This window comes from Meles meles, chromosome 11 (assembly GCF_922984935.1).
Source record: "Meles meles chromosome 11, mMelMel3.1 paternal haplotype, whole genome shotgun sequence".
Classification (NCBI taxonomy): Eukaryota; Metazoa; Chordata; class Mammalia; order Carnivora; family Mustelidae; genus Meles; species Meles meles.
This window is the reverse complement of record NC_060076.1, coordinates 63,003,742-63,019,637: the sequence shown is the minus strand read 5'-3', so window position 1 is coordinate 63,019,637 and position 15,896 is coordinate 63,003,742. Positions and strand designations below refer to the sequence as shown.

The window sequence follows — 15,896 nt, the reverse complement described above, 5'->3', positions numbered from 1 at the left end:
TTCATTATTGGTAACATAAAGATATTTATGGTCATTTTCAGTGGAGCTATTAGGTTTATTTTTGAGCTATTAGGTTTATTTATTTATTATTTTGAGCTATTAGGTTTAAATAAGAGGGTATACTTTGTAGGTATGTAGCTCACAGGAAGTACTCAGTAGTGTCATACATGTGGCACATAAATCTATACAGTACACTGAAGGAGGGAAATAGCTTGGCACCAGTTTGGAACTTTGGTTAGAATGGAGCAAAGGTTTCAGGCAGGTCAACGGGATCTTTGAGGCTGAGGGGAGAAGGAGGAGCTATGATCATGGAGGTAGCTTCCATGCTGAAATAGTACTGAGCTACTAAGGGATTTAAAATAAGGATGGGATGGGTTGCCTGGGTGGCTCAGTTGGGTAAGCATCTGCCTTTGGCTCAGGTCATGTTCTTGGGGTCCTGGGATTGAGCCCCCCCCCATCCAGCTCCCTGCTTAGTGGGGAGTCTCTTCTCCCTCTTTCTCTGCCCTGCCCCACGCTCATGCTCTCTCAAATAGATAAACAGAAAATCTTAAAAAAAAAATAAAATAAAGATGGCATGATCCATTTTGTGTCAAGAGAGTTTGTTCTGGGGACTCTTGGGTGGCTCATTTGGTTTAGGGTCTGCCTTTGGCTCGGGTCATGATCTCTAGGTCCTGGGATTCATTCCCAAGGCAGGCTTCCTGCTCAGCAGGGAGTCTGCTGCTCCCGCTCCTTCTGCTGCTCCCCTGCCTGGTGTGCTTGCTCTTTCTCAAATAAATAAATAAAACCTCCTTAAAAAAAAAAAAAGGAAGGGGCGCCTGGGTGGCTCAGTGGGTTAAGCCGCTGCCTTCGGCTCAGGTCATGATCTCAGGGTCCTGGGATCGAGTCCCGCATCGGGCTCTCTGCTCAGCAGAGAGCCTGCTTCCCTCTCTCTCTCTCTCTGCCTGCCTCTCTGTCTACTTGTGGTCTCTCTCTGCCAAATAAATAAATAAAATCTTTAAAAAAAAAAAAAGGAAAATTTTGTGTTTTTGTGGATGTATAGAAGAGAATTGAGGGAGCTGAACTGAAGGTGAGTAAATCAGCAAAGACTATAGGAGTGGTTTAGGAAAGAAAGGAGAAAAGCTTGATTTAAGATAGTAACTTTGGAATACTAGAGAATGGATATAAAAGATGTTCAGGAGGTCACATAGACCATAATTGGAACCCACACAGATGTGGTGAGGCAGGGCTGAGGATGGCTCCTGGGATTCTGATGCAGGTCATAAAGTGGAGGTCAGGACCTTTGTAGGGGATGCCCTCTTTTTCTGCTTCCCCCTCTACCCTTTACCCTGTTAAAGGATTGGATTCTTCTGTCCTTGTTCTAAAGGCCATGGTGGTGGTATGTGCTTCCATTCTTTGCAGTACCTGGCCTGTGTTATTAGAGCCATTTGTATACTTGTTTTCTCTTGCACTTGTAAGCTCTTTGAGGATTGGTGCAGGACCATGGATGGATTGAATGGACCAGGATTGGGACTGTTGGATAGAGAAGCAGATTTTGGAGCAAAGGTTCCTTTTTATCCCTATTAACTTTTGGATTCAGTTTTGTCTCTGTTGAGTGTGAGGATCATCTCCAAATGGTTCTGCCTAGTAGGCACTTAGATTTACTGGACTTGGATTTAGGGGAGAGAGGTCCTTGTTTTGTATTTCTGAGCCCTTGATAAGGATAGTTGAATGAAATTTCCCATGGTGGAAAGGAAAGACAACTATAGAAATAATCTTGTAGTATACCAGTAGTGAAGGGTTTAGCTCTGGAGGAGCGCAGAAGGAAGTTCGGGGTGGAGAGTGGAGTTAACTGTAATCGAGTGAGTGGAGGATGGTGTATGTGTGTTGTTGTGCTCCCACCTCCCCACTCTCCTCTCCCCAATCCGCAGAAGCTGTACTGAGGGACGGCTTATCCAGATTTAAATGCTGCAAAGAGACTGTTAAGAGGACTAAAGACAACATAGAGCATAAAGCAGTTAGAAAGTCACTGGCAAACTTTTCCAGAGTGATTTCAGCACACTGGTGGGTGGAGATGTCAATGATAGAATAGAAGAAGTGGACAAAATGAGTGTGGGCTGTCCTTTGTTGAGGTTTTTTCTATGAGGGTTTGTAGAGAGAATGCTGTAGCTGGAGTCTTTCTGTGTGGAGGGAGAATGTGTACAGAGAAGCTTTAAAAATTATATGGGAGGGGCACCTGGTGACTTAGTGGGTCTGGTGGCCGACTCTTTGTTTCAGCTCAGGTGGTGATGGGTCCTCTGTCCCCTCCCCCACCTCTCTCTCTCTCCTTCTGTTCCCTCCCCCACCTCTGCATGCACACAGGCTTGTGCTCTCTCTCTCAAATAAACACATAAAATATTTTAAAAAATTACATGGGAGAGATTTGAGCATGTGTATAAACAGTGGGGAAGAAGGTAATAGAAGGGATTTAATTTGAATAGTTTTTTTTTTTTTTAAAGCCAACATCTGTGTGCTTGCTATAGAGCCTGACAATGTACTAGTCTCCTATATTTAGCTACTTACTGAGTCCCTATCACAATGCTGTAGGGGGAGGAGTGGTATCCCATTATACTGATGGGGAAGTAGAGGTCTAGTTCAAGTAACTTTCCAGAGGTCACTCATTAAGTGGGGGAGACAGATAGGAGGGATTAGAATCCAATTCTGGGGGCACCTGGCTGCCTCAGTCTATACAGCATGTAACTTTCAATCTGAGGGTAATGAGTTCAAGCCCCACGTTGGGCATGGTGCCTACTAAAAAAGACAACTACCCAGTTCCATCTGGCCCTAAGGTATGATCTTTCCTCTACCTGGCTGCTTAAGTGGGATAGTTGAGAGAAATATACAAGGTGATTTTCTTCAACTCCTGTTGTAATAGTGATTGTTTTTAAAGATTTACTTAATTTAGAGAGAGGGAGAGAGAGAGAGAGAGAGAGAGTGAGTGGAGGGGGGCAGAGAGAGATCGCGAGAATTCTTAGCAGACTCCCTGCTGATCACAGAGCCCAACAAAGGGCTTAATCTCAGGACCCTAAGTTCCTGACCTGAGCTGAAGTCAGGAGTCAGACGCTTAACCAACTGAGACACCTAGGCGCCTCAAGAGTAATTTTTAATAAAATGTTATTCTCTTTGGTTGAGATTACCATTATGATGTAAATTTAGTTTAAGTGCTGGAAAGCCAAGTAACTATCATTGGCTATAGTGATTTTTTGTTTAGTGCTTCAGCTTAAGGATTTGGGCATGGACTAATAAATCAATATGATTGTGATCATTTTATTAGTAGAGATGAATGGAAACTTTATCCCAAGGGCAAAGGGTAGTAGGATTTCTAACAATTAGGTGGTTATTGTGTTGCACATGATATGACTGAGTGTAGAGTCTGTCTCCCCCTGTCTTTCAGCCCCCATTTTCTTTTCCTTTTTTTAAAGCTTTTTTAATTTTAAAGATTTTATTTATCCATTTGACAGACAAAGATCACAAGTAGGCAGAGAGGCAGGCAGAGACAGAGAGAGAGGATAGCAGGCTCCCTGTCGAGCAGAGAGCCCGATGTGGGGCTCCATCCCAGGACTTTGGGATCGTGACCTGAGCTGAAGGCAGAGGCTTTAACCCACTGAGTCACCCAGGTGCTTCCCACCCCCCATTTTCTAATAGTTGCCTATTTAGTGGAATCTGACTATTAAAAGAACTCTGACATTCTGCCATTGAACTTTGCAAGTTGAAAATAATAAGGCAGGCAGTTAGAAAAAGTCTTAAGCATTGAATCTAAAAGGTTCAATGTTCTAGTTCATGCCTTTTATTTTATTTTATTATTATTTTTTAAAAGATTTTATTTATTTATTTGACAGACAGAGATCACAAGTAGGCAGAGAGGCACGCTGAGAGGGGGGTGGGGGAAGCAGGCTCCCTGCTGAGGAGAGAGCCGGATGTGGGACTCCATCCCAGGACTTTGGGATCATGACCTGAGCGGAAGGCAGAGGCTTTAACCCAATGAGCCACCCAGGCACCTCTAGTTCATGCCTTTTAAATGAGGATATTCTCCCGGCACCTGGGTGGTTCAGTTGATTAAGCTGAGTTGACTCTTGGTTTCTACTCAGGTCACTCACTGTCTCAGGGTCCTAGGTGGAACCCTGGGTGGGGCTCCCTGCTCAGTAGGGAGTCTATTTGAGATTCTCTCCTTCCCCTTCTGCCCCTTCCCCTTCTGCCCCTCCCCCTGCTCAAGCTTGTGCATTTGTGGCCTCCCTAATGAATGAATGAAATCTTTAAACGAGGACATACATTCTCAGGTTTATAACAATATAGTTATGTGTATACATGCATATAAAACATATTGAAGACTCTTTATCCCAGTTACTGTACTGCTCATTTATAATATTCTTTTTTAAATTTAGTTAAGCTCTATGCCCAACATGGGGCTTGAACTCAGGACCGACCCCAAGATCAAGAGCTGTATGTTCCACTGACTGAACCAGCAAGCCACCCTCTGTGTTTTTGCTTTTTTAAATCTTATTTTTTCCTGCTTTGTTACATTATTCTATTGCTTTTCTATAAAAATTTCTGGTGACCAGTTGTTGATGCATATAGTTTTTGTTCATATGTATGATGTCCTTTTTATTTTGTAACAGTCCCTTGCTCCCAACCCTTACCTCACTCTCCTTCTTTCCTATTGGCATTTGGAATGAAGACTGTCTCATATTCCAGATTTGGCACATTATTTTCCTGTGGTGGTATTTACTTTGTTCCTTATTTCCTGACAACTGGTGGTTAAATTCAATGGTTTAATGGGTTGGTTTAAATTCAGATTTACTTTTTTAAGGTAAAAACAATTAATAGGTGATGCTATGTATTTTCCATTGCTTCAAGTCATGTCTGTCTGTTCCAGTGATTAATGAGCCTGAGACTGATTCCTCCATTATAAAGCTTCCTGTTAAATTGTCACCTCATGATTTTAGCATCCAGTGTTGATGCCCTAGATTATTTATTAGGGATTGTAAAAAAAATGGTGATGATATAATTCTGTCATTTTTACTACATTTATTAGTTGGAACTTTTCTATAAAGAAGAACTTTCTGCTATCAGTTCTTTACTTACCCTAAAATAGCAGTTGTTCCAGAAAAAGCAAGATAAATGCTTGTTTCCTTCTCTTTATTTATACATTTTTAGAGGAGTATTTTGATATATTCTAAGGGTGAATGATACTTTTTTAAAAAAGGAATATCATATACCTACAGATTTAATAACTTTTTTTATTTTTTTACTTCACTGTGGACTCATAGTTTCCTATTTTATTTAATTGATTATATTGATTACTATCCTTTATTTTGATGCTCAGTTTCCCCCAGATTTAGCCAATGGAAGCACTTTCAAGTTGGTTTTTATGTCCTTTAGACATATTCCCTTTTGTTTTTTGAGTGTTTCCTTACTTTCTGGCACACAACAAGATGTTCTTGGCTTACCTTGTACTTTCTCTCCCCAGCCCCGGAATCAGTCCAAGAAGCCCTGGTTCCTTTCAGTGGATGGTGGTATTTAGAAACGAAGATTTGAGAGCTCATTGATACTGTGGTGTTACAGCTCCCAAGGCCTCTCAGTGGGCAGAGCTAAGGAAGTATCTGTACATATCCATGGACATGTATGTATACACATTCACATATCTAATCTACCCACATACATACATACACACTGCGAACTTATACCTGTGCTCCCAAATTCTAATCTATTACCAAAGGTCAGCTCTAATTTCCTCCCCCTCCATATCTGTAAATTCCTTTCTCCAATAGGGAGAACTTGGCTCCCATTATAGGCCAGTATGTATCCAGTCTCCTAGTGTTGCTGCTGCTGTGCTTGCAGGATGTTCTCTTCACCCAGTCAGGCTCTGACACCTTCCTGGGGCCACTGTGACTGTTTTCTCCAAGTTCCCATGTCCTTTTGATATGACTCCCATTAGTTGTTTTTGTTTTCTTGACTTATTTGGAAATAAATTCAGACTTACAGAAAATTTGCTAAAAAGAGAGCAAGATGTTCCCATACACTTCATACAGATTTCCTAAATGTATAGTTCATCTATGCTTATTATTTATTTATTCTTTGGTGTATGTGTGTGTGCGTGTGTGCATGTGCATAATGTTTTCTTAACCATTTGAAAGTAACTTATATATGTAATGCCCCTCTAACTGTAAACACATCATTTTATGTTCCTAAAAACTAGAGCATTCTCTAACCACAGTATAGTTATCAAGATCAGAAAATTAATTTGACACAGCTTTCCTGATGTTTCCTCATGATTAGATATACATTATTTACTTTTGGTAGGATAGCCATATAAGTAGATGTATCCTTCTTAGTACATCTTATCAGGAGGCACATGATATCTAATTTTCTTAGTAGTGATGTTAATTTTGAAGTGATATGTATCCTCAATAGTCTTTGATAGCTTTCTTTCTTTCTGGCACAAACATGTTCTAGACACATCTTATATATTTCTTGTCCCAAACTTGGAACCAATCTTTTCTACAAAGATCCCTGGTTCTTTTCATTGAAATATGGTATTTAGAGACCATAATTTTTGTGCAAAGTGTAATTTTTGCTACTGTCTTGTCATTATTTCCATGCCTTTTTAAGTGGGCAGTACTAGGAGATAAATATTTTGAGAGAAAAAAATCTTGAGTTCATATTGCTGTTTCAATTCTAGTGAAAGATTAAGTTTTTAATCAAGAATTTTATATTGGTATCTCTTAATAATGAAAATCTTGATCCCCAATGACATTAGCATTATTACTTATTTGCTGTATCTTAATAGTATACTTGTAATAGTTAAAAAAGACCCAATACCAATAATATTACTACTAACAATTTGACAAATAAATGCAATTTATATATATCTTTTAAAAATTGTTCTATATCCCAAAATATATCCTGTTAGAATCTATAGCCTAAATACTATGACTCACAGTTACTTAAGCAGTTCTTTTCCTTGTTTGCTTATGCCACTGACTTATTATGCAATTACTTTGTTTTTCAGTTTTGAGGTCCTTTTTTTCTTTTTAATTTTGTAAATTATTTATATGATTTCAGAGTTAAAACTACATATAGGGCTATACTCACAGAAGTTTTGCTTCCTTACCTGTGTCTTCTTTTCCCTTTAGGTAACCATTTTTAAGGGTTTGATCTTGCTTCTTATACAAAAAGTAGAATATTATAGACTGTTCTGCACTTTGCTTTTTTAATTTAACAGTGTAATTTGGAAATCACTCCAGATCTTTACTTAGAGATCTCTCTCATTCTTTTTATGTTGCCTATACTGTGTTGTCAGAAGTAATACACTGATTCAGCCAGACCCCTATTGATGGATACTCTGGAAGTTTAAGAGATAGAGAAAGGAAAACCAAGATCTGCCTCAGTGCATTTGAAAAATTGTTGCAAGACTGAAGTGGACATATAAATTAGACATTATATGCTGTAAGATTTAGTGCTGAGAAGAAGTTTGGAGTTTGCAACTCGAATTAATTACATTGTGAGCATTTCATGAAAGGAAAATTTCTTCGCCTGACCCACTGAAGTCTAGACCTGGCTATAATCTGACCCAGGAAGGGAATGTCATGCCAGGTGGGGCCAAGAGTGAATACTTGGCTGCTTTAATGGTTCCAACACACTCTATTGTATACTTAAGTCTGAGGAGATGATAGCTTGAGTGCTCTAGTATCTGTTAATCTTGCCAGATCTTTGGTGATCAAGAGGAGAAGCCTTGCTCAGTTTGCAAGGAGGATGACTTCTGCCTGTTCCCATCCATTAAGGGTGTAAGAGGGGTGTGATCAGGATTATGATTTGGCCGGTACAGATTGTTGGAGAGAATTTAGATGTTTACTTGGATCACCTCTCTTTAGAAACCTTCTCCCGGGACCCATATATTATCTGTGCGATAAAAGAAAGTTTTGTACAGATTCATTTGTTGCCTTGGCTCTTCTGTCCCAGAACTGTCTCCCTGAGTCCACCTTCCCATTTTTATTTCTGGTCTCTGTAGGCTGGTAGAGCAAGGTTGAATGGGACCAAGATGATTCAAGAAGAGCTGCCTGGGTCTTTGGGAGAGGAATGAGTCTAGCTCAGGCAAAACATGATTAATAGGCTGAGGGCTTCTCTTTGCTGTCTTCCTTTTCATTTTAGGGCTCCAGGCCTGTGAAGTCCTGGGACGACAGAAAAGGGCAGGCTTTAAAGCCAGATGACCCTGTTGTGGTTCAGTTCCTGGATAGACATGCTAATGGCTAATGTGGCATTTTTTAGAGTGTTCCGCCACTTTCCCACCCGTTTGAGAAAGATAGAGTCAGATGGAAGGTCAGAGTATTACAGGCTTTAGTATTGGTGAAGCTGGGGTTGGAGAATGTGGCAGTCTACCAGTTCCCATCAGTGTGATCCCTGATGCCTGGATTAGTTTGTTAGGGCTGCCATAATGACTAACCACAAACTTGGATGGCTTAAAATGAGAGAAATTTATCTTCTCACAGTTCTAGAGAGTAGAAAGCCAAAATCAAAGTGTCAGCATGGCCATGCTTTCTCTGAAGGATCCGGGGGAAGATCTGTGCCTTTGCCTTAGCCTTGTGTATTGGCTGACATTCCTTGGTTTGCAGCTGTGTGACTTCTGTCTGCCTGCCTCCATCTTCTCATTATTCTTTCCTCTTTTTCTGACTCTTCTTCTTTTATAAGAACACCGGTCATATTGGATGAGGTGTTGAACATGATCTCATCTTACTTGCTTACATCTGCAAAACCTATGCTTCCAAATAAGGTCATATTCACGTATTAAGGCTTAGGTTTTAACACATCTTTTTGGGGGACACAATTAAACTCATAACAATGCCTGACTGAGCACTATATAGGAAGAAGCTTACTGACTCACTGTGAGACCAAACTGGGTGAATTACAGTGTTGGAATGGAAATGCCAGCTTTCCAGCTATCTCAGGCAAGGTCCAAGCCCTCGCTCTGATGGATGTGGCACTTGGGAACTGAAAGTAGAGCAAGGTAGTCATATCTGTAACATCTGGGCCTCGGCTGGACAGTTTCTTCTAAAATCTCACTGTAGGGAAGGAGGAGTGAGTGAGGGCTGGAAAGGATGGCCTCCAGGGTTCCCAGTGGGTCCACATGAGGAATCATGGGGGGAATGTTCTCATCTGACACTGGCATAGCTAGTAATCATGCCTTGGTTCATTTTCTTTTTAGCTTAATATATTATCTGCTTAAATGGTGAGTGCTTATCTCCCAGGGTTGTACTTTATAGTTGATCCTTAAGTGTTCTCTTCAGAGGCCATAAGCAGTGCATACCAGTTCTGTGGCAGGCATTGTCTAAGAAACGAGTAATCCTAAAATGAGAATCATGTGTTTTTACATTTTCCGCAGAAATTACTTAAATAAGAGAACACAATTTGGCAATATAGGTGTACACAGGAAAGTGATACAGGATATAGATTTACATTTAGCAGCAAAGCATTGCTGCAGTTTCTTTTCTGTTGCCAAATAAAGATACATGATTAAAATAAGAAGAGCACATGTTTTTCCTTCATGATAAAGTACAACTTTTCAGAACAGAAGCTTGGGAGAGTTATATAAGTTTGAATTAGTGTTACATTTTCCTTCACTTGCTGAAAAAGATCTTTAATTAAGAAAAAATTCTTAGGGGGCTTACTATAAATTTAGCTGTTTGGTTTAAGTGGTCTGAACATTGATGACTAGCTCTCTAGAAGCAAAACAACAAAGTTGTCATTAGCTGTTGTCACTCATTTTGGGGACTGTCTGTAAGAGGTGTGGCATTAAAAAAATTATTATTAATTACATCACCTCCAGCTGAAAATCACAGGTATGTTTTCCCCAAAGTATAAGTCGTTCTCTGAGTAGGAAACACTGCAAGAATATTTTAAACCTACTCTTCTACTTGGGAGAACTAAAGGTAAAAGAAAGAAGGGTGACTGGGAATTTGATTGTAGCAGCATGATTAGGCTTAATGGTGATAAATGTGGATTAGGAAAAACTCAAGGAATAGTAAATTTATAAACTACCTTTTAAGGGTAGAGAACACAAGGAGGCAACCCAAAAATAAAATGAAAACGGTTATTAATGTCCAAAAAAAAAAGAAACTTAACAATAGACTTTTTTTTTTTTTTTTTTTTTTGCCTGTCATGTTGGCAAAGATTTGGGTCGTGGGATTAACATTAAATTTTTAGAAATTTTAGCATATTTCAAATTTTATAGTGATCATATATTAACTTTATAGACTGAAAAGGGTCTGAAACATAAATTAACTAGGTCTTTAGTGTATGTACCTGATTTATAGGTAGAACTGGGTTTGTGTTATCAGCAAATAGTGACACGAGGAGGAGGCAAAGTATGTTTCACAGGCAAGTTAGCAAACTAGGTCAAGGGCAGATATTTAATTCTGATGGCTACTAACTTGCTGTATATCTTAACAGTCTCATTGCTTCAGTTTCTTGTCAGAGCCATTGTTCTGTATTTTAGACCAGAAATCTTGGCTTGCACATTTCTCTCACTTATATCAGGAAATTTTGTTCTGAATATATCTGCAATCTGACCACTTCTCACTGCTCACTTCTGGTCCAAGTCACCATTTTATTTTGCCTGGATTGGTGTAAATTGTCTCTGTGCTTCCAACCTTGTCTTTGATACAATAGTCAGAATGATGAGCCTGCTCGGTGCTCTGCTTAAAATCCTCTGGAAGAGTTACCTTAGAAAACACTGTCATCTTCTTGAAAGGAAACACGTTACAGTATCAAGAATGAGAATGTATAAGGAGGGCAAGAGTCCCAGATTACTTCCCCAAAACTCCTTTTCTCTGTTTTCCCGCTCTCCACTCTCTCTTGCTTTATGACTTCCAGTCACACTTATATCCTTCCTATTCCTGGAAGAGCCCAAGAGGCTCTTTGCTGTTGCTGTAGTCCAAAATGCTTTTCTTCCAGTTATCTGTGTGATTTATTTCCTCCTTCAGGCATCTGAAATGCCTTCCTCATTTACCCTATATAAAATAGCTACTCCTTGGTTTCTTCTTCAGTGTGCTTCTGACTTATATATTGTATGCGTCACTCCCCTCCTGTTAGGGTTTCTCTTCATTCCCTCCTGAATGCCTATCAGCAGTTAGCCATTCAGTAATGGTTCTTCGAGTGACTGGATGGATTTTGAGTTTCTTTTCTAATGGCTTTTTCCTCTGTGGGAGAGCTGTGCATGCCACCCTTGTTCTTTGGTCGGGGTAAAGGTAAAGCTGCCTTCCAGGTACCAAATGTTTCTACAAAGGTAGTCTGGGAGCTTCTTCTCCTTTCTCATTGCTCAGATTTTTGTATTCTGTTATTCTTTACCTGTCAAGCAATTGGTCTGTTTTCTAAGTAACTTTTCTGTGTGTGAGATTGTGTGTGAGATCACTGCTTTCCTTTTTCCTGCATTTGGTATCATTTTGTGTAAATATTTTAACATTTTGGCATTTATTTCTTTATTCAGTTAGCAAATAGTTATTATAGCAGATGTTACAAACCAGGCTGGATCTCAGACTGGAAGTTAGGGTTTACAGAGACAGCCTGCTTTTCCCTTGAGTTTAGAGTTAAGTGTATGGTCAGAAGTGCCAACCACTGTGATAGGCAGCCACTATGAGGAATGCAGGGAGGGAAGTCAAAACACACAGGCTGGTTCACCTAGGCCCACGTGGGTAGGATTGAGAATCTTAACAGTGGCCAGGAGTTTGCCAGGTGAGGAGACAGTTAAAGGCTGCCGGGATGGGAGGGAATGATTTAGGTAGAGGCACAGAGTTTTCTACTTGTTTCGAGAAGCACAAATCAGTGAGCATTGTTGGAACTTAAAATACAATGCAGGCCGTAGTGGTAGACAAGGCCATGATAGTTATGTAAAGGTTTGATCTAGGTGCTTCTAAAGGATTATGTGTGTCTTGTATAGAGGTTAGACTTTCATCCTGCAGCCCAGCATTTGGGCATGCATATCTGTTGTATAGGTGTGAAGGGAAGTGGTTGGGGAGGTGGCTGGGAAGGTTTTTTTTTGCACGCTTCCTCCCTGAGGCAAAGAGAATACAGAATAACACCCAGTGCTTACACAACCCTTGCGCTCCTTAATGCCCATGACCCAGTTACCCCACTAGGTAACTGAACATTGATGGGTGTTATACGCAACTAATGAATCACTGAACACTACATCTGACACTAGTGATGTAATATATGTTGGCTAATTGCCTTTATTTATTTATTTATTTTTATTTATTTATTTATTTTTTAATGAAAGCCATCCATTTATTTTCTTTCTTTCTTTTTTATTTATTTGTTTATTTACAGCATAACAGTGTTTTGGCATCACACCCAGTGCTCCATGCAGTACGTGCCCTCCCTATTACCCACCACCTTGTTCCTCAACCTCCCACACCCCCACCCCTTCAAAACCCTCTGGTTGTTTTTCAGAGTCCATAGTCTCTCATGGTTCATCTCCCCTTCCAGTTTCCCTCAACTCCCTCTCCTCTCCATCTCCCCATGTCCTCCATGTTTTTTGTTATGCTCCACAAATAAGTGAGACCATATGACAATTGGCTCTCTCTGCTTGACTTATTTCGCTCAGCATAATCTCTTCCAGTCCCGTCCATGTTGCTACAAAAGTTGGGTATTCATCCTTTCTGATGGAGGCATAATACTCCATTGTGTATATGGACCACATCTTCCTTATCCATTCATCCATTGAAGGGCATCTTGGTTCTTTCCACAGTTTGGCGACCGTGGCCATTGCTGTAATAAACATTGGGGTACAGATGGCCCTTCTTTTCACTACATCTGTATCTTTGGGGTAAATACCCAGCAGTGCAATTGCAGGGTCATAGGGAAGCTCTATTCTTAATTTCTTCACTGTTCTCCAAAGTGGCTGCACTAACTTGCATTCCCACCAACAGTGTAAGAGGGTTCCCCTTTCTCGACATCCTCTCCAACACACGTTGTTTCCTGTCTTGCTAATTTTGGCCATTCTAACTGGTGTCAGGTGGTATCTCAGGTGGTTTTAATTTGAATCTCCCTGATGGCTAGTGATGATGAACATTTTTTCATGTGTCTGATAGCCATTTGTATGTCTTCGTTGGAGAAGTGTCTGTTCATATCTTCTGCCCATTTTTTGATACGATTATTTGTTTTGTGTGGGTTGAGTTTGAGAAGTTCTTTATAGATCCTGGATATCAACATCTTTTGTTTGTACTGTCATTTGCAAATATCTTCTCCCATTCCGTGGGTTGCCTTTTTGTTTTGTTGACTGTTTCCTTTGCTGTGCAGAAGCTTTTGATCTTGATGAAGTCCCAAAAGTTCATTTTTGCTTTTGTTTCCTTGGCCTTTGGAGACATATCTTGAAAGAAGTTGCTGTGGCTGATATCGAAGAGGTTACTGCCTATGTTCTCCTCTAGGATTCTGATGGATTCCTGTCTCACGTTGAGGTCTTTTATCCATTTCGAGTTTATCTTTGTGTACGGTGTAAGAGAATGGTCAAGTTTCATTCTTCTACATATCGCTGTCCAGTTTTCCCAGCACCATTTATTGAAGAGACTGTCTTTTTTCCATTGAATATTTTTTCCTGTTTTGTCGAAGATTATTTGACCATAGAGTTGCGGGTCCATATCTGGGCTCTCCACTCTGTTCCACTGGTCTATGTGTCTGTTTTTATGCCAGTACCACACTGTCTTGGTGATCACAGCTTTGTAGTAAAGCTGGAAATCGGGTAACGTGATGCTGCCAGTTTTGTTTTTGTTTTTCAACATTTCCTTAGCAATTCGGGGTCTCTTCTGATTCCATACAAATTTTAGGATTATTTGCTCCAGCTCTTTGAAAAATACTGGTGGAATTTTGATCGGAATGGCATTAAAAGTATAGATTGCTCTAGGCAGTATAGACATTTTAACAATGTTTATTCTTCCACCAAGAGCATGGAACGGTCTTCCATCTTTTTGTGTCTTCTTCAATTTCTTTCATGAGTGTTCTGTAGTTCCTCGAGTACAGGTCCTTTACCTCTTTGGTTAGGTTTATTCCCAGGTATCTTATGGTTCTTGGTGCTATAGTAAATGGAATCAATTCTCTAATTTCCCTTTCTGTATTTTCATTGTTAGTGTATAAGAAAGCCACTGATTTCTGTACATTGACTTTGTATCCTGCCACGTTACTGAATTGCTGTATGAGTTCTAGTAGTTTGGGGGTGGAGTCTTTGGGGTTTTCCATATAAAGAATCATGTCATCTGCGAAGAGAGAGAGTTTGACTTCTTCCTTGCCAATTTGGATACCTTTTATTCCTCTTTGTTGTCTGATTGCCGTTGCTAGAACTTCTAATACTATGTTGAACAATATATGTCGGCTAATTGCCTTTATTTATTTATTTATTTATTTATTTTTATTTATTTATTTTTTTAAAGATTTTATTTATTTGACAGAGAGAGGGACACCTAGAGAAGGAACACAAGCCGGGGAGAGGGAGAAGCAGGCGTCCCGCTGAGCAGAGAGCCCAATGCAGGGCTCAATCCCAGGACCCTGGGATCCTGGACCTGAGCCAAAGGCAGACACTTAATGACTGAGACACCCAGGTTCCCTGGCTAATTGAATTTAAATTAAAAAAAAATACATATAGAATATTTTATGTCATGTATAAACTTATCTATATCCATGCAGATTTTCTCCTTTATATTTAAGTTCCTAATGGGTGGCAGGATTAATTTGATTCTTCTCACATATACTTTGTGAGAGAATGTTTATTTAAACCTTTATGAATGATGATCATGTCTTTATCTGTAGCCCTGGTCCATTTATTATCCCATAGCATGGTTTCGTCTTTATGTATTCCATGACTTCCCAATTTTCCTTTTTGTCAGGCAAATTAAATTTATTTAAAAAAAAAAAAGAGCTTTGTTCTGAGACTATTTTTTGTTTGGATTGTCAGATACCAGGTACAATTATTGGTTCTAGAAGTGGGATGGGGATAGGACTCCTTTCTGGGGCAGACAGGCCAGAGCTTCTTACTAATTTTTTCATTCTGTATGTCTGAAGTGTTCATTACATATTGAGGGAATCATCCTGGTTATTGTCAGCAAGATTAAGTTCATATTTTTGCCTATTTTTCTACTTTGATATCCTGTAATCTTTCCTTTCTGAGCTCTAGGCAAACAAATTCTGTCTTTAACAATTCTTCCAGATATTTTCACTGCTCAGAATGCTCTTTCTCTTATCTGGCAAACCCCTATACCTTCTACTAAGTCTTAACTCTGAAGTCATTTCTGAGTAATTTAGGTGGAGTTAATTACCCCTGCCTGTGTACAGTTTTGTATTGAAGTCTGCTCCACCTCTAGATAGTTACTTTGGATGGTGAAGACAAATCTTACCCTTTTTCTATCTCTAGTATTTTCGCCTGGTACTTGGTAGTTTTGCTGAATGGGTAGTTTGTAAATTATTATAGGAAAGCATATTGGGACACTTAAAAAGCCTGTGCTGGGGATGTTGGGCATTATCCATTCACTACTCATCAAAGGTTAGGCCTTTATACAGTTGTGTGTATGAGAGAGTCTGTTTCAGAACTGGTACATAGGAACAATACCTTTTGTAAACTTGGAAAGTTAGAAAATTCATTCTCACTTGGAAGGATTTTGAAGAGGTGAGCAATATAATCAGGTCAGTGTTTGAATGCAGGAATAGGAACTTGGGAGGAGGAATGGCTAAAAACAGGTTCTTTTCCTAAGAGTTTGGGAGAGATGAGGAAGTCTTCCTAATAGGGTGTTAATGAGAATGGTAAGTAACAAAAAGAGAAGAGTTTCTGCTGGGACTGGGGTGCTTATATGCTATTTGGGAGAAATGACCACCAGCCTCAAGCACACAGTAATTCAGTGCTGATG

At 39.7% G+C, this 15,896-nt stretch overlaps 1 protein-coding gene across 8 annotated transcripts in view; it reads left to right on the top strand.

Annotated features, from left to right (window-relative positions):
- Positions 1-15,896, top strand: part of KDM4C (lysine demethylase 4C) — a 510,176-nt gene that overhangs the window by 29,633 nt on the left and 464,647 nt on the right. For 4 of the 8 annotated variants that reach the window (XM_046023268.1, XM_046023266.1, XM_046023270.1 and 1 more), the window contains exon 2: positions 5,483-5,635. The exons of the other annotated variants lie outside the window; for them this stretch is intronic. The gene's annotated coding sequence lies outside the window, so the exon portion shown is untranslated. The remainder of the gene's footprint in view (positions 1-5,482; positions 5,636-15,896) is intronic. 8 annotated transcript variants of the gene reach the window in all.